Below are 18,297 nucleotides of genomic sequence, written 5' to 3'. Positions count from 1 at the left end.
TTAGCTGGTTGTAGCCGGTGAAAGCACAGAGTCCTGACCTGGGTTTGGATCCTGGCTCCATCACTTTCAAGCTTTTGTGACTTGAGGTAAATTACTTAACCTTTCTGTGCCTCCCTTTCTTCTTCTTTAAAATGGGATGGCTTCATGGGGTTGTTGTGGGGTTAGAGCAGGGGTGGGCAAACTTTTTGACTCGAGGGCCACAATGGGTTCTTAAACTGGACCGGAGGGCCGGAACAAAAGCATGGATGGAGTGTTTGTGTGAACTAATATAAATTCAAAGTAAACATCATTACAGAAAAGGGTACGGTCTTTTTTTTTTTTTTTTTTTTTTTTTTTTAGTTTTATTCATTTCAAGCGGGCCGTAGTTTGCCCTCGGCTGGGTTAGAGTCTTTGTAGGATTAAACAGGTTAATATACGGAAAGCACTGAGTAGCATATTGATATTTGTTACTGTTGTTGTTTGCTGTTAATTAAACTTGATGCCCTCCTATGTCAAACCCGATGGATTTGGTACCTAAGTCTTCATAGAATTGTGGTTCAGATTATATTAGTTTCTGGTGACTGCCATAAGGAAATACCATAGATTGGATGGCTCAAAAGAATAGGAATTTGTTGTCTCACAGTTCTGAAGTCCAGAAGTCTGAAATCAAGGTGTATCAGCAGGGCTATGTTCCCTTGTGACCTGTGGGGGAATCCTTCTTGCCTCTTAGCCTCGTATTTGCCGGCAGTCTTTGGTGTCCCTTGGCTTGTAGACACATCATGCTAATCCTCTGTCACCATATGGTATTGTCTCTGCGTATCTGACTTCACATGGCCATCTTCTTTTTTTAAATCCTCATCTGAGCTTATTTTTTCCATTGATTTTATGTTTTTTTTTTAAGAGAGAGTAGAAGGGAGGGAGGTGGGGAGAGAATGGGAGAGAGAGAGGGAGAGAGAGAGAGAGAGATAAACATCAATGTGCGAGAGACACATTGATCTGTTGCCTCCTGCATGTGCCCCAACTGGGGTCCGGAATCAAACCTGCAACCCAGGTATATGCCCTTGACAGGGAATCAAACCTGTGACCCTTCTGTGTGCAGACTGACACTCTAACCACTGAAATACACAGGCCAGAGGGACATGGCCATCTTCTTGTAAGGACACCAGTCATACTGGATCAAGGGCCCAACCTCCTCCAGTATGACCTCATCTTAATTATATTTGCAGTGACTCTTTCCAAATAAGGTCACATTCTGAGTAATTAGGGGTTGGGACTTCATCATGTCTTTTTTTAGGAGGATGGAATGAGAGATTCCATGAGAAGCAAGGAGTATGGAACCAAGGACAAACAGTAAACATTAGCTGTGCCTGTTGGTATTGTTACCTGTCATCTTAATCACCGTGATCGCGATCGCCCTTTGCTGGGTGGTCCAGGTGGTTCTCTGGACATCTTTGAACCTCATGTTTTTGTTTGTTTGTTTGTTTTTGTAATTTTTTTTATTGTCTAAAGTTTTACATATGTCTCCTTTTTCCCCAACTGACACCCCCCCCCGCCCCCCCTCCCCCAGCCATTCCTACCCAGGGCAAGCCCCCACTGCCCCAGTGTCTTTGTCCATTAGTTATGCTAATATGCATATGCATGCATACAAGTCCTTTGATTGCTCTCTAACCCCCTCTCCCCCCTTGCCATTTGTCTCTGGATCCATTCTTGTTCATCAAATTATGTTGATCATTATAGCCCACATATGAGTGAGATCATGTGATATTTATCTTTCTCCGACTGGCTTATTTTGCTTAGCATTATGCTCTCCAGCTCCATCCATGCTGTTGCAAATGGTAAAAGTTCCTTCTTTTTTATAGGGCCTCATGTTTTAATTGTGTATTAAAATGGGAGGTTCCCCCGTATCACTGTGAATGGTGTGGCCCATCTCACAGCTTCTTAACCTCCTTGGTCTGCTGTCTCTGAAATGGGAGGAAGCAGGACCACCTCCTGGAGGGACCCCCTCCCGGGATGAAGTGAGGATGAGTGTGGACTGCAGGCTCAGACCTGATGCTTCTCCTGCTGGTGCTTCATAGCTCAGCGGGACACGCCCCCACACTGCCCCTGCACCGACCCGACATGGGGTCAGCAGGCTCAGAGGCGCATCCAGACCTGAGCCAGCTTGGACTTCCCAGGCCCCCGTTGCTTTACAGTCAGAATGGAAAAAAAATTAACAACAACCTTTTTTTTTTTTTATTCCACTTGGGAGCTGAGCAGATTTGCCTTGGAGACGTGTAGATATCTATGAAAACAGTCCTAATTTTAGCCTTGCCACACTTAATGCCAACTTGGAGAGTGCAATACTGGGTCAAGGCCCAGGGAGTAGGGAAGGTGAGCCGGCCGTAGGGGTCAGAACAAGCACGGGGTAGCCAGTGGGAGAGTGTCATCCAAATCTAAGCAGTTGGCGTAACTCTGAAGGGGCTGGAGAGAGGAGCACGTAGCAGCAGCCAGCTAGTGTTTTGAACGAGGGGATCTCCCTCACCTCCCCCTCTCACTCTCTCTGTCTGAATTATGTTCATTTGCCAGCCCGGTTCTAGACCTTCATTTCCACTTCCTCACCTGTGGAATCAGCCACTCCCGCCCTGACTTTCCATCATCTTTACAATTCTGTTGAAGCATTTAAGCAGCTCATTTAGTTTTGAGGTTAATCCATGTCCCCCATTTGTTTCTGAGTCCCTCAAGGTCAGCCACAGCCACTGTTGAGTCTGTAAGCTGAGCTGCCATGGAGCAGCCATGCAGAAAATGAGCAACCAGTGGCATTGGACATGATTGGTAATGTTCGGTGGACCAGACCAGGGCCTGGGCAGCTACTAGAAAGGGATATTAAACGACTATCAGAAAGTCTACAGAAACACTTTTGATGGGAAGAATCTACTTGGATGGGTATGGAAATTGCCTTAATTTGAATAAGGACGTGCTGGGGAGGCCACAGGCAAGAGGTGGCCGTGGCTGGTACAGTGGGTGTTGGGAAGAAACGGATGGAGTTCATTTCACGTAAGGTAGGAGCATTATTTCCATCATGACAACCCCGCCCTGCTAGCTAGGTCAGCTCCTGGCAGAAATCCTTGTAGAATATCAAACACAGGACGAACCTTAGATGTTATCCAGTCCTCTGTGTTTTTAAGCCCAGTATTTAAGACAAGCATTTTTGCATGTATACTTGCTGATTTATTTTAATGTGCATATGTAAACCATATGGCACTAGCCTACCAGACCTGCCATTTCTCAGGTATTACCACTTAGGGTGTGGCAGGTCATGGTAGGTCCCTCTTGTGATTGCAGGGTGGTGTTCCCATTGACTGACTGCCTCTTGCACGCTCCCTACTGGGGATCGAGCCCGCAACCCAGGCAAGTGCCCTGACTGAGAATGGAACGGTCACCTCTTGGTTCCTGGGTCTATGCTCAGCTACTGAGCCACACTGGCCAGGCTCTGGTATGAATTTTTATACTGAATTTCCCCTATGCCTTGTATTCTTTCAGCAGGGTGCAAAGCAACACGGTTTGGTAAAATCGGGAAGGTTGTGTGCAAGGGATTGCAAAGTGACAGGTAGGGACCCATTTCAGCCCCCTTCTGTGAATGATGCAAAGGTCGACCAGATGGCTGTTTTAATGAGAGCATTTGGGGCTGAACCCCATCTCTTCCTCCTGTCGGCCCCTCTTGACATTCTAGATAGAATGCAAACTTGTTCCTACCGAACAGTTGGGCACGTGAAGTTACCGCGTTTGATTCCACTACCATCATTGTGCAGCCAACACGCTCTTCTTTACTACACAGCAAGGGGAGCCCGACACTGAAGGACTGAAATAACCCGCTGAGGCCTTTCCTGCTGGTGAGACGGAGGCCCCAGGGATGTCACATTGCTCCTCCCACGGCACTGAACTCTGTCAGGAGCTGCAAACCCACCACCATGAGCTTTTAGATTTTGGAAACAACCACACTTAGAGACGTGGTGTCATTTGCCTCCTCCTGGGAAGGTTGTTCCCTGTGACCAGTAGAACCAGGGCCAGAGTGCAGGTTGCTCAGGCCAGCGAGCGGGTCTGAGGGCTGGGGCAGGGGTGCCCTGGACCGGCTGGCTCTCTTCGTCCAGGACCAGCGAAAGGCTGTTTGCCAGGTGGGAGAGGTGAGTGCTGGCCTCCCCGTGGGCTCAGCTCTCTCTGGGTGCCGCAGAGGGAGTGAGCGGCCCCAGCTGACAGGGTGAGTCAGAGCGGAGCCCAGAATAGAAGCCGGAGGGCATGTATGTGAATGCCGTCTCTATCCCAGTCCTTCTGGTTGGAGATGATGAAGCGTTTATGCATAACACTGTGTGCAGACTGCTTTAGGATCATTTATTAATGTCGCCAGGCAACTGCTTTCTGAGTTAGCCACACCCACCATAGAGTAATTAACTGAATCATCCTGGGCCCAGTTCACTGTGCATTATCAAGTGTCCTCCCAACTTTCATTTGATCATTTGTTTATTCGAGCACTTTTATTAGGCACCTGTTTGGACATAGCTTCATATTTAGCAGCATTTCCTTTTCATTGCTGGGCATGCTAAATATGTGGCAAAAATGGAAATGGTGGTGTTGCTGTTTGCATCAGAATAGCCCCCATTTATCGAGACTGTGAGCTTGTGAGCTCCATGAGGGCAGGGTCTCTGTGCATTTCTACCTCTCTCATGTCTAGGATCATGCCTAGCACACAGTAAGTGCTCAGTGAACATTCGCTGAACAAAAGAGTGAATGAACTGAATGTGGGCTATGTGTTTGGCCCTCTGGGAGGTGCTTTGCATAAAAATCTTTGATTCTCCTGACCGTACATCCTGCAACTTACCTGTCTGTCCCCCAGGTTAGGTAAGCATTTGCCAGTTGCCATTATTGTAGGCCTTGCATAGCAGATAATCCTCATCTGGACTGAATAATGTGGCTACTGTGTCCCCACTTTATAGAGGAGGAAGTGAGGCACAGAGAGGCTAGGTAACTCGTCTAAGGTTGCACAGACCCTCTAGCTTCAAGCCATTTCTGTGGGCCTCTGCAGCAGCACTGCCTGGTAGAACTCTGTGCATGCCGGAAGTGCCCTGTGTCACGCTGTCCAGCACAGTAACCGCTAGCCACAGCTAGCTACTGCTGAGCACTTGCAGGGTGGCTGGTGCAACTGAGGAACTGAATTTTTAATTCATTTAATTTTAATTAATTTAAAGTTGAATAGCCACCTGTGGCTTGCGGCTACCATTGGATAGCACAGCTCCCTACTATGCTCTCTCTAAATAATGACATCTCACATTAATTGAGTGCTTACTGTATGCTGAGATTTTTCAAATGCTTTACATACAGTAAGCGATTTACGTTAATCCTGATAATCATTAATGGGGGTCAGAGGTTAAGTACCTCTTCCATCCCCAAGATTTTACTTCAAGAAAGCGGTCCAGCCAGTGTGACTTAGTGGTTGATCATTTATCCATGAACCAGGAGGTCACAGTTCAATTCCCGGTCAGGGCACATGCCCTGGTTGCAGGATCCGTCCTCAGTGTGGGGCGCACAGGAGGCAGCAGATCGATGACTTTCTCTCTTTTTTTAAAATATATGTTATTGATTTTTTACAGAGAGGAAGGGAGAGGGATAGAGAGTTAGAAACATCGATGAGAGAGAAACATCGATCAGCTGCCTCCTGCACACCTCCTACTGGGGATGTGCCCGCAACCAGGGTACATGCCCTTGACTGGAATCGAACCTGGGACCTTTCAGTCCGCAGGCTGACGCTCTATCCACTGAGCCAAACCGGTTAGGGCGATGACTTTCTCTTAATATTGATGTTTCTATCCCTCTATCCCTCTCCCTTCTTCTCTCTGAAATCAATAAAAATATATTAAGAAAAAGTGGTGTAGGGTGGTGAGCACACAATAGAGTGTGCAGAGGATGTGTTGTGGAATCGTGCTCCTGAGTCCTGTATAGTTTTGCTAACCAGTGTCACCCACAACTTACTGCCCCGAAAAGTCCAGAAGCCCCTTTCTCTACAAGTGTATCCTTTGTCAGAATGCTAGAACAGCCTTTCCTCCTAGCTGCTTCTGTGGGGGTCTTCTCCTTTCTGTGAAGCCCCTGCGCCCTGCCCTCAGGTCACGTAAAACTTAACATCTAATTAAATGTGTGCACTTTCCGCCTGTTAATCTGTCTTCTGTCCCCTCATTTCACAGGCCCGGCCTCTGAATCTAAGAGAGTAGAGGAAGCTGTCCCTCCCGTTATAGTGCCACCTACTAAGTGCTTTCCCTGTGCAGTCAGGCCATCTCCGAAGCACTTCCCTTGTTCAGTGACCCCGAGGGGCAGATCCAGCCATTAGCCTCACTCAGCAAAGGCATGAGGCTCTGAGCACTGAAGTCCCTTGTTCAACGTCACAGGGTTGGCAGGAGTCAGTTTGTTTTCAAACCTGGATGCATGTTTCTTTAGCTGTAACTGTTTTTGCAAAACACCACACACCAGTGTAATGTTTACAGGTGTGTGTGTGTGTGTGTGTGTGTGTGTGTATACAATCCCTAATAAGATCTGTGAGGCCTAAGTCAGTATGTATAAGGTAGCAAGGATGCCTCCCACCCCACATAAAAGGAGCTGAAACAAGCTTAGTGTCAGAAGTATGTCCACAGGGGCGGGACTTTGTTTTGTCTTCTGCATCCTCAGAGCCCGCCTTGGGTAGGAAGTAAGTAATCACTGGATGGACAGACGGATGGATGGAAGCGAAATTCCTTCTGCTCTTTGCTCTTAACACTCTACACACCACCCTCCCCCCAAATAACTCTTGGCTCAGCTGAGAACGTAAGTGTGAAAATGAACCTGCTCTCAGCAGGTCCCCAGCTGAGTCCCCATCCACCAGGCAGGAAGGGGCCAGCTGGGTGCCCGACCCAGCCTCTACCGAACCCGCATTTAGATACTGAGTTTGCCTCTTGGGGATTAGTCTACCAAGATGCTCTAAAATTGACTATGAAGTCCATTTGTATCAAATAAAAAAATAAACATCGCATTAAGATAAATAGGTAACAACATGCAGTCACAGTTACCATTATTAATGTCATTAAAAAGTTAAAAGAAACTTGCCCTGGGCGTAGATGACAAGCCACAAGGAATTGGTCAGGAAGCTTTGTCAAATATAAAACAAATTCAAAAACAGAAGTGATTATTAATTACTTTAGCAGCTGCTGGCAACAGCAGCAGCAAAACTCTTGTCGCGGGAGCATCGGTTTCGGTTTCTCAGCGTGAAGGCCCCTGTTTGTCGCTCAAGGGCTGACCTTTCACCCATCTGCTCACATCAGCCCTCTCCCCGATCCTCCTCAGTTTTGAAAAAAAACCACAGTAAACTCCCCAGTGCTCTAATCAAGCAGCCTTCCTCATGTGAAGGGTCACCTTCACCGAAAAGAGGCCACTTGGTAAATTCCAGGAAAGTAAAAATAAAACGTAATGGAAAAGATAGTCTAATCATCAAGGCTAATTATAAAGTAAGTAAACTGCTTTTTCCTCCCTAAGTGTCTCTGGTTGATTAAAAAAAAAAAAAAAAAGATCAATCTAACAAAGTTGGCCTTTGTTACTGGTCTGAAAAAAAACAGCAGGAATCTCAGGGGAGACAGTTGTGACTTGTACTACATATAAAACCAAAGATGTGAGCTTTTTTTTTTTTTAGTGTTATAATGCGCATATTTATTAGCTTTTTTAAAAAATAAATCTTTATTGTTGAAAGTATTACATATGTCCCCCCTTTCCCCATTGACCCCCTCCAGCCTGCTCCTACCCCCACCCCAGGTCTTCAGCACCTTATTGTCTGTGTCCATGGGTTATGCATACAAGGCCCTTGGTTGATTAGCTCCCACCAACCACCCACCCTCCCCTGCTTTCCCTCCAAGATTCCGCACTCTGCTCCATGCTCCCATGTCTCCAGATCCACTCCGTTCATCAGTTTATTTTGTTACTTAGATTCCACATATGAGTGAGATTATGTGATACTTGTCTTTCTCTGACTGACTTATTTCACTTAGCATGATACTCTCCAGGTCCCTCCATGCTGTCTCATAGGAATGTTACAGCCGCATAGTATTCCATGGTATAAATGTACCACAGCTTTTTTATGCACTCATCTACTGATGGGCACTTGGGCTGTTTCCAGATCTTAGCTATTGTAAATTGTGCTGCTATGAATGTAGGGGTGCATACATTCTTTCTGATTGGTGCTTCTGGTTTCTTAGGATATATTCCTAGAAGTAGGGTCACTGGGTCAAATGTCATTTCCATATTTAATTTTTTGAGGAAACTCCAGACTCTTTTCCACAGTGGCTGCACCAGCCTGCATTCCCACCAGCAGTGCATGAGGGCTTCCTTTTCTCTACATCCTCACCAGCACTTGTCCTTTGTTGATTTGTTGATGGTAGCCATATTACAGGTTGAGGTGATACCTCATTGTCGCTTTAATTTGCATCTCTGTGATGATCTGTAACTTTGAGCATTTTTTCAAGAGACCATACAGATGGTCTCTTGGCCATCTGTATGTCCTTTTTGGAGAAGTGTCTGTTTAGGTCCTTTGCCCATTTTTTAATTGGATTGTTTGTCTTCCTGTAGTTAAGTTGTATGATTTCCTTATATATTTTGAATATTAACCCTTTATCAGATGTATCATTGCCAAATATATTCTTTCATACAGTTGGCTCCCTTTTCATTTTGTTGATGGTTTCTTCTACTGTGCAGAAGTTTTTTATCCTGATGTAATTCCATTTATTTTCTCCTTAGTTTCCTTGGCCCTAGGAGATGTATCTGTAAACATATTGCTATGAGAGATGTCTGAGATTTTGCTGCCTATGGCTTCTAGGATTTTTATGGTTTCATGACTTACATTTAAGTTTTTTTTTCTTCCCATTTTGAGTTTATTCTTGTGTATGGTGTAAGTTGGTGGTCTAGTTTCTTTTCTTTTTCTTTTTTTTTTTTTTTTTGCATATATCTGTCTAATGTTCCCAACATCATTTATTATAGAGACTGTCTTGATCCCATTGTATGCTCTTGCCTCCTTTGTCAAATATTAATTGAGCATAATGGCTTGGGTCTATTTCTGGGTCTCTCTTCTGTTCCATTGGTTTATATGCCTGTTCTTGTGCCAGTACCAGGCTGTTTTGATTACAGTGGCTTTGTAGTATAACTTGAAATCTGGTATTGTGTTTCCTCCAACTTTGTTTTTCTTTCTGAAGATTACTGCAGCTATTCGGGGTCTTTGTTGATTCCATATAAATTTGTGGAGTATTTGTTCTAGCTCTGTGAAGTATGCTGTTGGTATTTTAATAGGGATTGCATTGAATCTGTAGATTGCTTTGGGTAGTATGGACATTTTAATGATGTTGATTCTACCAATCCATGAACACAGTATATTCTTCCACTTGTTTATATCTTCTTCTATCTCAGGACTGCTTTAGCTGTGTCCCAGAGATTTTGGATTGTTGTATGTTTGTTTTCATTTGTTTCCAGGAAGTTTTTTATTTCTCTCTTGATCTCGCTGGTAACCCATTCATTGTTTAATAACATGCTATTTAGCCTCCATATGTTTGAATGTTTTGGGGTGTTTTTTCTTTCTTTCTGTAGTTGATGTCTAATTTCATTCTACTGTGATCTGAGAAGACGCTTGATATGATTTCAATCTTCTTGAATTTGTTTTGTGTCCTAACATGTAGTCTTTGTGAATGACCTCTGTACACTTGAGAAGAATGTATATTCTGCAGCTTTGGGGTGAAATGTTCTATAAATATCAATTAAATCAATTTGATCCAGTGTGTCCTTTAGAGTCACTGTTTCCTTGTTAATTTTTTGTCTGGAAGATCTATCCAGTGAAGTCAGTGGAGTGTTAAGATCCCTTACTATGATTGTATTGTTGTCGATCTCTCCTTTAAAGTCCTCTAGGATTTTAAAAAAATATATTTAGGTGCTCCTATATTGGGTGCATTTATGTTTACCAGGGTTATATCCTCTTGTTGTATTGATCCCTTTAGTATTATGTGACCTTTGTTGTCTTTTGTGATGGCCTTCATTTTGAAGTCTATTTTGTTGGATATGAGTATTGCTACTCCAGCTTTTTTTTTTCTTTTCATTTCCATGGAAATTTTTTTCCCATCCCTTCACTCATCCTGTGTGTGTCTTTTGTTCTGAGATGGGTCTCTTGCAGACAGCATATAGTTGCGTCATATTCAGCTACCCTATGCCTTTTGATTGGATCATTTAGTCCATTTACATTTAAGGTTATTATTGGTAGGTATTTGTTTATTGCCATTTTAATTCTCTATGGCTAGGTTTCTCTCTCTATTTCTTCTTCTCTTTATAGCAGTCCCTTTAGCATCTCTTATAATGCTTTGTTGGTGGTGATGTACTTCTTAACCTTTTTTTTTTTTTTTTTTTGTCTGGGAAGCTTTTTATTTGACCATCTAGTTTGAATGATAGCCTTACTGTATATAGTAGTCTTGGTTTCAGATCCTTGAGTACTTCATGCCATTCCCTTCTGGCCTGTAGAGTTTCTGATGAGAAATCAGGTGTTAGCCTTATGAGAACTCCTTTGTAGTTAACAGTTTGCTTTTCTCTTGCTGCCTTAAAGATTCTCTCTTTGTCTTTAATTTTTGGCATTTTAATTATGATGTGTCTGTTCGTGGGCCTATTTGGGCTTGTCTTGCTTGGGGTTCTCTGTGCCTCCTGGACTTGTGTGACTTTTTCCTTTACCAGGTTAGGGAAGTTTTCTGCCATTATTTCTTCAAACACCTTCTCTAACCCTTTCTTCCTTTCTGGCTATTTTGGCACACCTACTATTCGAATATTGTTTCATTTCATGTTGTCCTACAGTTCCCTTAAGCTGTCCTCCTGTTTTTTAATTGTTTTTTCTTTTTGGTTCTGTGATTGAGTGATTTTTTTCAACCTTGTCTTCTACTTCACTGATTTGGTCCTCAACTTTCCCCAATCTGCTGTGTATTCCTTTCAATGTATTTTTTATTTGTGCTCTATCATTCTTTATTTCCAACTGTTCTTTTTTCATAGTTACTATATCTTTTCTCCTGCTGTTGAGCATCTTTTTTTTTAAAATATATTTTTTGATTTTTTACAGAGAGAAAGGGAGAGGGATAGAGAGTTAGAAACATCAATGAGAGAGAAACATCGATCAGCTGCCTCCTGCACACCTCCTACTGGGGATGTGCCTGCAACCAAGGTACATGCCCTTGACTGGAATCGAACCTGGGACCTTTCAGTCTACAGGCCGACGCTCTATCCACTGAGCATCTTTACCATCATTATTCTGAAGTTTGTTTCAGATAAGTTTCTTATCTCCGTTTCATTTATATCTTCTTCTGGAGAATTCTCTTGTTCTTTCATTTGTGGGTTGTTTCTTTGTTTCCTCATTTTTAGTTGCTTGTTTGGATTTGTGACTATATATTAGGTATATCTGCTATGCCTCTCAATCTCTAGTGTAGGACAGTGTCAAAGGCTGTTTCTGACTAATTAGATCAGGTAAAGACTCAAAGCCTCCAGAGACTACCTCTGGCTGCAGACTGATAGGATTCCTCTTGATCTGCCCTCAGGCCATCATCGACAGGTATGGCAAATGCTTTTTTCAACAGGGTTGGGTCATTGTTTCTGCCTGGAGGCTAATTGTTATTCTTGGTCTCCTAAGGATCAAGGTGTTTTCCAATAGGGTGGGTCAACTTTCTTCCCCCAGGCAATGGCGCCTGTATAGCAATTGTCTGCATAAGAAAGATTACCTCCACAGCATGAGGGAATGGCTCAGCACCGGAAACTGGGGTGTCTGCCTTCTGAGCTCTAATCCCAGAGCCCTCGATCTTGGCTTCTGCTCACCCAGCTCCAGTCCACTCTGCTGTTCCTCTGTCAGAGCACAAGATGTGTAGCTCCACAGGGAATTTTGTGCGTTGGCCCTTTAGGAGGGGGCCTGATTTTCCAGGTGTCTCTCCCTGGCAGACAGCAACCCCGCTGCTTTTCACAGCCAGATGTTATGTGGGTTCCCTTCTCAGTTCTGGTGCTCTCTGCTGCAGGGTCCAGCTTGGGGATTAGACCCCAGAGTTCTCAGTGGCAACCCCCACAGCTGAGCGATCTCTGTGGAACTTCAGCTGCTGCCTGTGGGAACCCGGCCAGCCCTTTCATGCCTCCACCCCTCCTACCAGTCTCTCTGCCACCTCCACTTTCTGTCCTCAGGTATCAGGGTTCTCTCCAGCGAGTCTTCTGTTGATAACTCAGCAAGTTTTTTTTTTTTTTTTTTTTTTTTTTTTTTTTGTATTTTAGTTGTAATTCCAGTTTGGACCTGGGAGCATGTCCCTGCAGCATTCACTTATTCTGCTGCCATTTTTAATCTCCATGACTCACTTATTAAGAATTGTGAAATCCAGCTTCCAATGGCTTTACTGTGAAAGTACTATTTTCTTTTTCTTTACAAAAATGTGAGTGGCCCCCCCACTGCTATTTCTGCAGCCTGCTAAAGGGAACTTCTGTAGATCTGGTCCTCCCCAGAGGAGTCTCTTGCTTATATCCCTTCCTGGTCGCCAGAATATATAAGCGGACAATCAATGGGTTCCTGCACCTGTCACTTCTGAGCCAATTAAGCAGAGACAGGGTTGAATCATATATGAGCATTTATTCCAGTACTGTCGGCAGCATGGGCGAGCAGCAGGTCATCCACCAAAATCTGCTCTGTTAGCTTTTGAAGAAGTCATTCATATATTTACTGGTGACATATTTAAATATATATGATGTACCAGCTAAATACAAAAAACTGGGGAAGGTGCTGGGAGGTGGTGCGCACCATGCTGAATCACACGAGACTCGGCCCTCGGCCAGCCCTCGGCCTGATAAAGAAGACACACCTGCCCTGCTGGCATGGCTCAGTGGTTGAGTGTTGACCTATGAACTAGGAGGTCACGGTTCAATTCCCGGTCAGGGCACATGCCCGGGTTGTGGGCTTGATCCCCAGTAGCGGCTTGCAGCAGGCACCAATTGATGTTTCTATCTCTCTTTCCCTCTCCCTTCCTCTCTAAAATATATATATATATTCGGCTGATGATGGCATTACGGAAACTGAGGAGCAGGACCATGGGGCAGTCAACAGAGAGGGGGTGCTTTCCACCCGAGCAGGAGAGGGGCATCTCTCTAGAGGTGACATGTAAGCTGGGTCTTGGAGGATGAAAGGGAGGTGGAAGGGTGGAGTGAGCACTGACACCCTGGATGATTTGCTGTCACTCCATCTGCCCCCGATCTGTCCAACACATAATCAGGCAACAGGTGGCCTGCGCTCCCCTCATTCCTAACCAGGGCTACAGGGGAGAATCACCTGGAACCCTTGTTTCCAGAATGCATTCACCATGCCCAGGTAAGGCTTAAGGAGTCAGTTTAAGGAGCAGTGTTTGGTCATGTGCTTATGGGAAAGGCCCCAAGGAATTTCTGATCAGCAGCCCCCTTAAGAACCAGTGATCAGCACCACTAACTCCTTCCCTAAAGTGGAACAGACCAGGCTTAGAGAGGGGATTCCTTCTTCATTCAGTCATTCAATGAATAGTTATCTAGTTGGCACATCCACCTGGCAGTACTATAGTGAATAAAACAAAAATTCCTGCCCTTACTCAACATTTGGGCTCACTCTTTGCAGCAACACCATGTGGTATTACTTTCACCGTCCCCCCTTTGTTTAAAGCCAAGGCAACTGAGGCATAAAAGGTTAAGGGAGCACAAACAGTAAATGCTGGAGCCAGGATTCAGCCGTGGACTCTGAGAGGCACCTTCTATCTCGGGGCTGCTTACTGAGAGTCTCTTGGGGACCCAGCCCCAGGTGATATGTATGCATAAGGGATGGCCTCTGGTTTTATAAGTAGAGACAGAGTCACAGTACTGGAGCAGTGGAAGGGATTCCAGAATGTTCCTTGTGCAGTACCACTGCAGTGTATGCTGCATCGTGGCTGTAGCCACTCTCGGTGGCAGAGCCCCTCTGCTCAGAGCTCCCCAGCCTGCAAACACCTGGCTTAGAGCCTTCCTTTACTTGCTTCACAAACACATGCACACATACATGTCTCTGGACAAAACTGTGAGCTCCCTGAGGTTAGGGATGGTGCTTCGCTTATCATGTTATCCCCAGTACCACAAAGAGAGAGAAGACACAAATGATGGATGGATGGGCGGATGGATGGGTGGATGGGTGGGCGGATGGATGGGCGGATGGATGGGCGGATGGATGGGCGGATGGATGGATAGGTGGGTGAGTGGGTAGATGAATGGATGGATGGGTAGATGGGTGAATGGGTGGATGGGTGAATGGATTGTTAGGTGGGTGTGTAGATGGGTGGATGGATGGATGGATGGGTGGATGAATGGATGGATGGATGGATGGATGGATGGATGGATGGATGGATGGATAGGTGGGTGTGTGGATGGATGGATGGATGGGTGGACTAACAGAGAGATGGGGCTGGTTTGGGAAGATGCATGACTGCCTTGAGATAGCAACAGGAAGGTGAATGTGGAATTAACAGGCTAATCAAAACCCTCAGAATAATGCTTTCCCCAGAGGCTAATGGCCACATTTTTTTCTGTTCCCATTCTCAGAACCCAAAGCAACCCTGGCTTGGCCTGCGGTCCCCGGATTTCACAATCACTCCCTGCAGCTGGACTTTGCTCCTGATATAGTCCCATCCATCAGGCCTGTCTCTCTCACTCTTCCCATGTGTGTCTCCCGATCACCTTTACCCCGCTGCTCTGCTCATCACCTCGATTCCCAGCCCTGCCTCCAGGTTGGCTCACAGTTTTTAGATGAGACATAGATGACAGCCCCAGCCTCGAATGCAGAACACATTCTGACAAATTTTAATCACAAACTACAGCTGACCTCCACTGTGGAACAACATTTAGTGTCCTCTGCTTTCTTTACTATCACCCACCCTGACACAGAGCCCATTTTCCTGCACGGATCTTCGAGGAGGGAGGGGACAGCCGGGAGCAGTCGCATCTGGTCACTGTGTCCATCTGTGGTCGCCACATGCCCCGCCCAGCACAAGAAGGCTGCCTGTCATTGCAACTTGTTTTCTTTCCCAGCCAGACCTTGAGATATGATCACATGCCACTAAAAAGGGGGTTTGTTGGGGTTGTGTGTCTTCATTAAAGAATACCCTGGTTCTTTAGGAAGCAGGAATGTTGGCATCCTTTTCAGAGTGACACTGACACACTCCACTTCAAACAAATAAATGTTTCCAACATAAACAAGTCGTTTGGTGGGAACGGTGAGTGCACACGCCGGCATATGGGCCGAGAAGAAGTGAGTGGGCAGGACTGCATTTGAGGCTAAGAAACGTAAAATAATGAGACCTTGTTATCATGGCTATAATAGCCGCTGCTGTACACATGGAAAACAGAGAGGAAAGCAGAGAAATTGTTTAAATTGCTGGGGTCAGGCAGAGTCTTCTCTCGGGTAGAATCCAGTTACAGCGCTTTCTTTTTCCCCCTCTTTATTATACTTATTAGAGAAGGTAAATATATGATGTTTTTTTTGTTGTTGTTCTTTGTTTTTTATCAAGGTGTGTTTATGCAGATTCTTCTCTGTGCGATCTCCATCTCTGATGATTAGGTTGCTCCCCCCCACCCCCACCCCCATCCCCAGTGTGGGAGGAGGGTGCCTTCACAGGGGAATCTCCCTGCCCTGCTTTTAGGGGGGTAGGGGTGCGCATGGTGCAGAGTCCGCCTGTGTCTGCTTTTTCTCAATGCTTCTGCTCCAGGTAGACCCTCTGCCGAGTGGGTCATTTCGGGGTGGCATATTCTGCTCCCCTAGTAGGGGACACAGCGGGCTGCAAACCTGGGTGGGTGGGAGAAAGCAGAAGTTCTCTGGAGCTTCAGAGCTCACACAGTTGCATGTAAGTCTGGGGTCCAACCTGCACCAGGGTGCCCTTTGGTCCAGGTTGTGTTGGAAAGGCAGCTGGTGGAGGAGAATCTGAAGACCCGGGGCTCCCTGCTGCCACCATGTGATTGCTAGGCAGTCACGTGACCTCTCCAAGTTGCACTTTTCTCATTTCCAAACTGGGACAAGGATGCTGATTTCTCTTCGGATGCATGGTCCTGTGAGGGCCACCTCCTTCGCTTCCTGTAGGTCTGTGCTCACATTTGCAATGTCACTGCTGTTCCCAATCCCCTTTGCTCTGCATTTTCTCTATTTTCACAGCCCTTACCACTTTCTAACGTTGGATAGGATGGATATTTGCAGTGTATTATGTTTATTTTTAATGAACTCTTTTCCTCCATTGGAATGCAACCTCATTAAGGGTTGGGATCTTTATTTACTTTGCTTCTAGTCCTCCCTGAAATTCCCCAACACAAGCAGGTGTTGTGAAGAGTTGACCACGTCCCCGAGCAAAGAAAACAAAACCCACCCCCTTCCGGCTGCTGTGGGCTTGGTGCCGGCCGGGCTCTGAGAGCTGGACATGAAGAATTTCACAGCACACTGACCTATGGCAGGGTCACTGTGTGATGGTGATAAAACAAGACAAAAACAAGGCGGCTCCGTAATCAAGAGTGAGCCCAGAGGAAAGCCGGAACACTGCCGTCCACAGAAATTGCAATCATGCCCTCTCAGCCCCACAGACGCCGGCTGTTTCTTTACCGATTACAGCTCAGGTCTGCCCTGTGCCTCCTGCCCGCTGGGTAAACATCGTAAGGACACCTGGCCACAGAATTCCTGCTTTATGGCAGCACCCACCTCCTGGAACCCGCCCCCAAATCACTGAAAAGCCCAGACTGTATAATGAGCACCCCCTGACATCCTCTTACCGAGACCCCTGTGAGTCTCTGTGGCGTGATAACCTCAACTTTGTTTGACTTCGATTGTATTGCTGGGGTCTTCGCCGGGAAGCTTCAGCGTCACATGTCATGGTGAATAAAATGGCGTAATTAGGCATCATTACACACATGTGTAGGTTATTATTACTAGCTGAACGGTATTGAACAGATGTGTTATCTGCTGGGCCTGAATTTTCTAATCTGCCAAATGAGAGGGTTGACCAGATGACTCACTGAGTTTCCATACAGTTGACACGTTCAGTAATTTCTGCGTATTACTAAGCACTTGCTGTGGGATAGACATTGCGGAGACTGTAACGGAAGTAGAAGTGGGAGGTGGCATCTTGGAATTCCCTCCTGGGCTGTAGCGCTGGCTTGCTGTGTGATGCTGGGCAAGATATTGGGCCCCACACTTGGTTTTATTAACTATAAAAATGCAATGATGTTGATGAACAATAAGGGATCCCAATATTAACGACAGCAATAGGATTGAGTTTTCTAGAGTTTACAGTGTTACCTGAATCAAGCTCTCATTCATTCTCATAGTAACCTGATGAGATACCTGCCGTTACTCCATGAAACACGAGGAAGTGCAGTCATCACAGAGAAGTTAAGTAACTTTCCTAAGACCACACAGCTAAGCAGCATTGGAACTGGGATTCAAACTTAGTTCTTTGTCATATTAAGTCACCCGGGATTATATTGTGACTTCCAAGCTCAGACTTGTAATCATGACACTTCTGTGAACTAATTGTGCACTGAGGCGATTGCTACTTTAGAGATGTCCCGTCGTGTTCAGCATGAGTCCTGCTTTAAAGCATGCAGCTTCATGGGGGCTTAGTCATACACACACACACACACACACACACACACAAACACACTCTCCATGGTTGAAACAAACCCAGATGTGGTAGAATAAAAATGCAGGGGTTGAGTGCACATGCTTGAAGGCATGGATGCTGAGAGAAGGGAGAGCCTGGTGGGCTGGGTGGATAGAGATCAGGTCTGACTCCAAAACGCAGGTCAGGGGTCCCAAGGTGTTATTCTGGCTTTTTTACAGAGGAGCACTTAACTCTGATTGTTAGAGTCTTCATTTGTTAAAAAAAAAAAAAAAAATAAAAAAAATGGAGTCTGATCTCTCCTCCTTATTTACACAGTAGGTCCCACCTGGGGAAGCCCTTGATGGATGGTCATGGTCAGGTGCTGTGGAAGTGGGAGGCCTCCCTGTAACTAGGAGAAAGTCACGGGCAGTCTTAAGGCATCTCACCACACATAAGCCAGGTGCTCAGTGACCCCTCAGCCTTCCCTACCCAAACTCTAGAAAGGAGGGTTGCCATAGGAACCTTGATGTGATCATCCAGTAGATGTAGACTTGTTGGGGGGGAATGTTTTTTTAAAGACCTTTTAGGTTCCATGCAGGGTCTTGGGAGCAGCAGTGTGGTGAGAGGGGCTCGCTGGGCTGGGGCTTTCATAGCAGATACTATCAGA

The 18,297-nt window shown here is 45.6% G+C and overlaps 1 protein-coding gene and 1 long non-coding RNA gene across 5 annotated transcripts in view; both read left to right on the top strand.

The window, feature by feature from the left end:
* The window catches only part of LARGE1 (LARGE xylosyl- and glucuronyltransferase 1), a 428,233-nt gene that overhangs the window by 37,598 nt on the left and 372,338 nt on the right, over positions 1-18,297 (top strand). The gene's annotated exons all lie outside the window — the stretch shown is intronic.
* On the top strand, positions 1,828-16,933 carry LOC118649980. The gene is made up of 2 exons (XR_004965818.1): positions 1,828-3,848; positions 14,593-16,933. It is a non-coding gene; the product is annotated as an uncharacterized LOC118649980 (long non-coding RNA).

This window comes from Myotis myotis, unplaced genomic scaffold (genome assembly GCF_014108235.1).
Source record: "Myotis myotis isolate mMyoMyo1 unplaced genomic scaffold, mMyoMyo1.p scaffold_m19_p_3, whole genome shotgun sequence".
Lineage (NCBI taxonomy): Eukaryota > Metazoa > Chordata > Mammalia > Chiroptera > Vespertilionidae > Myotis > Myotis myotis.
This window is presented reverse-complemented; position numbering and strand designations above follow the sequence as displayed.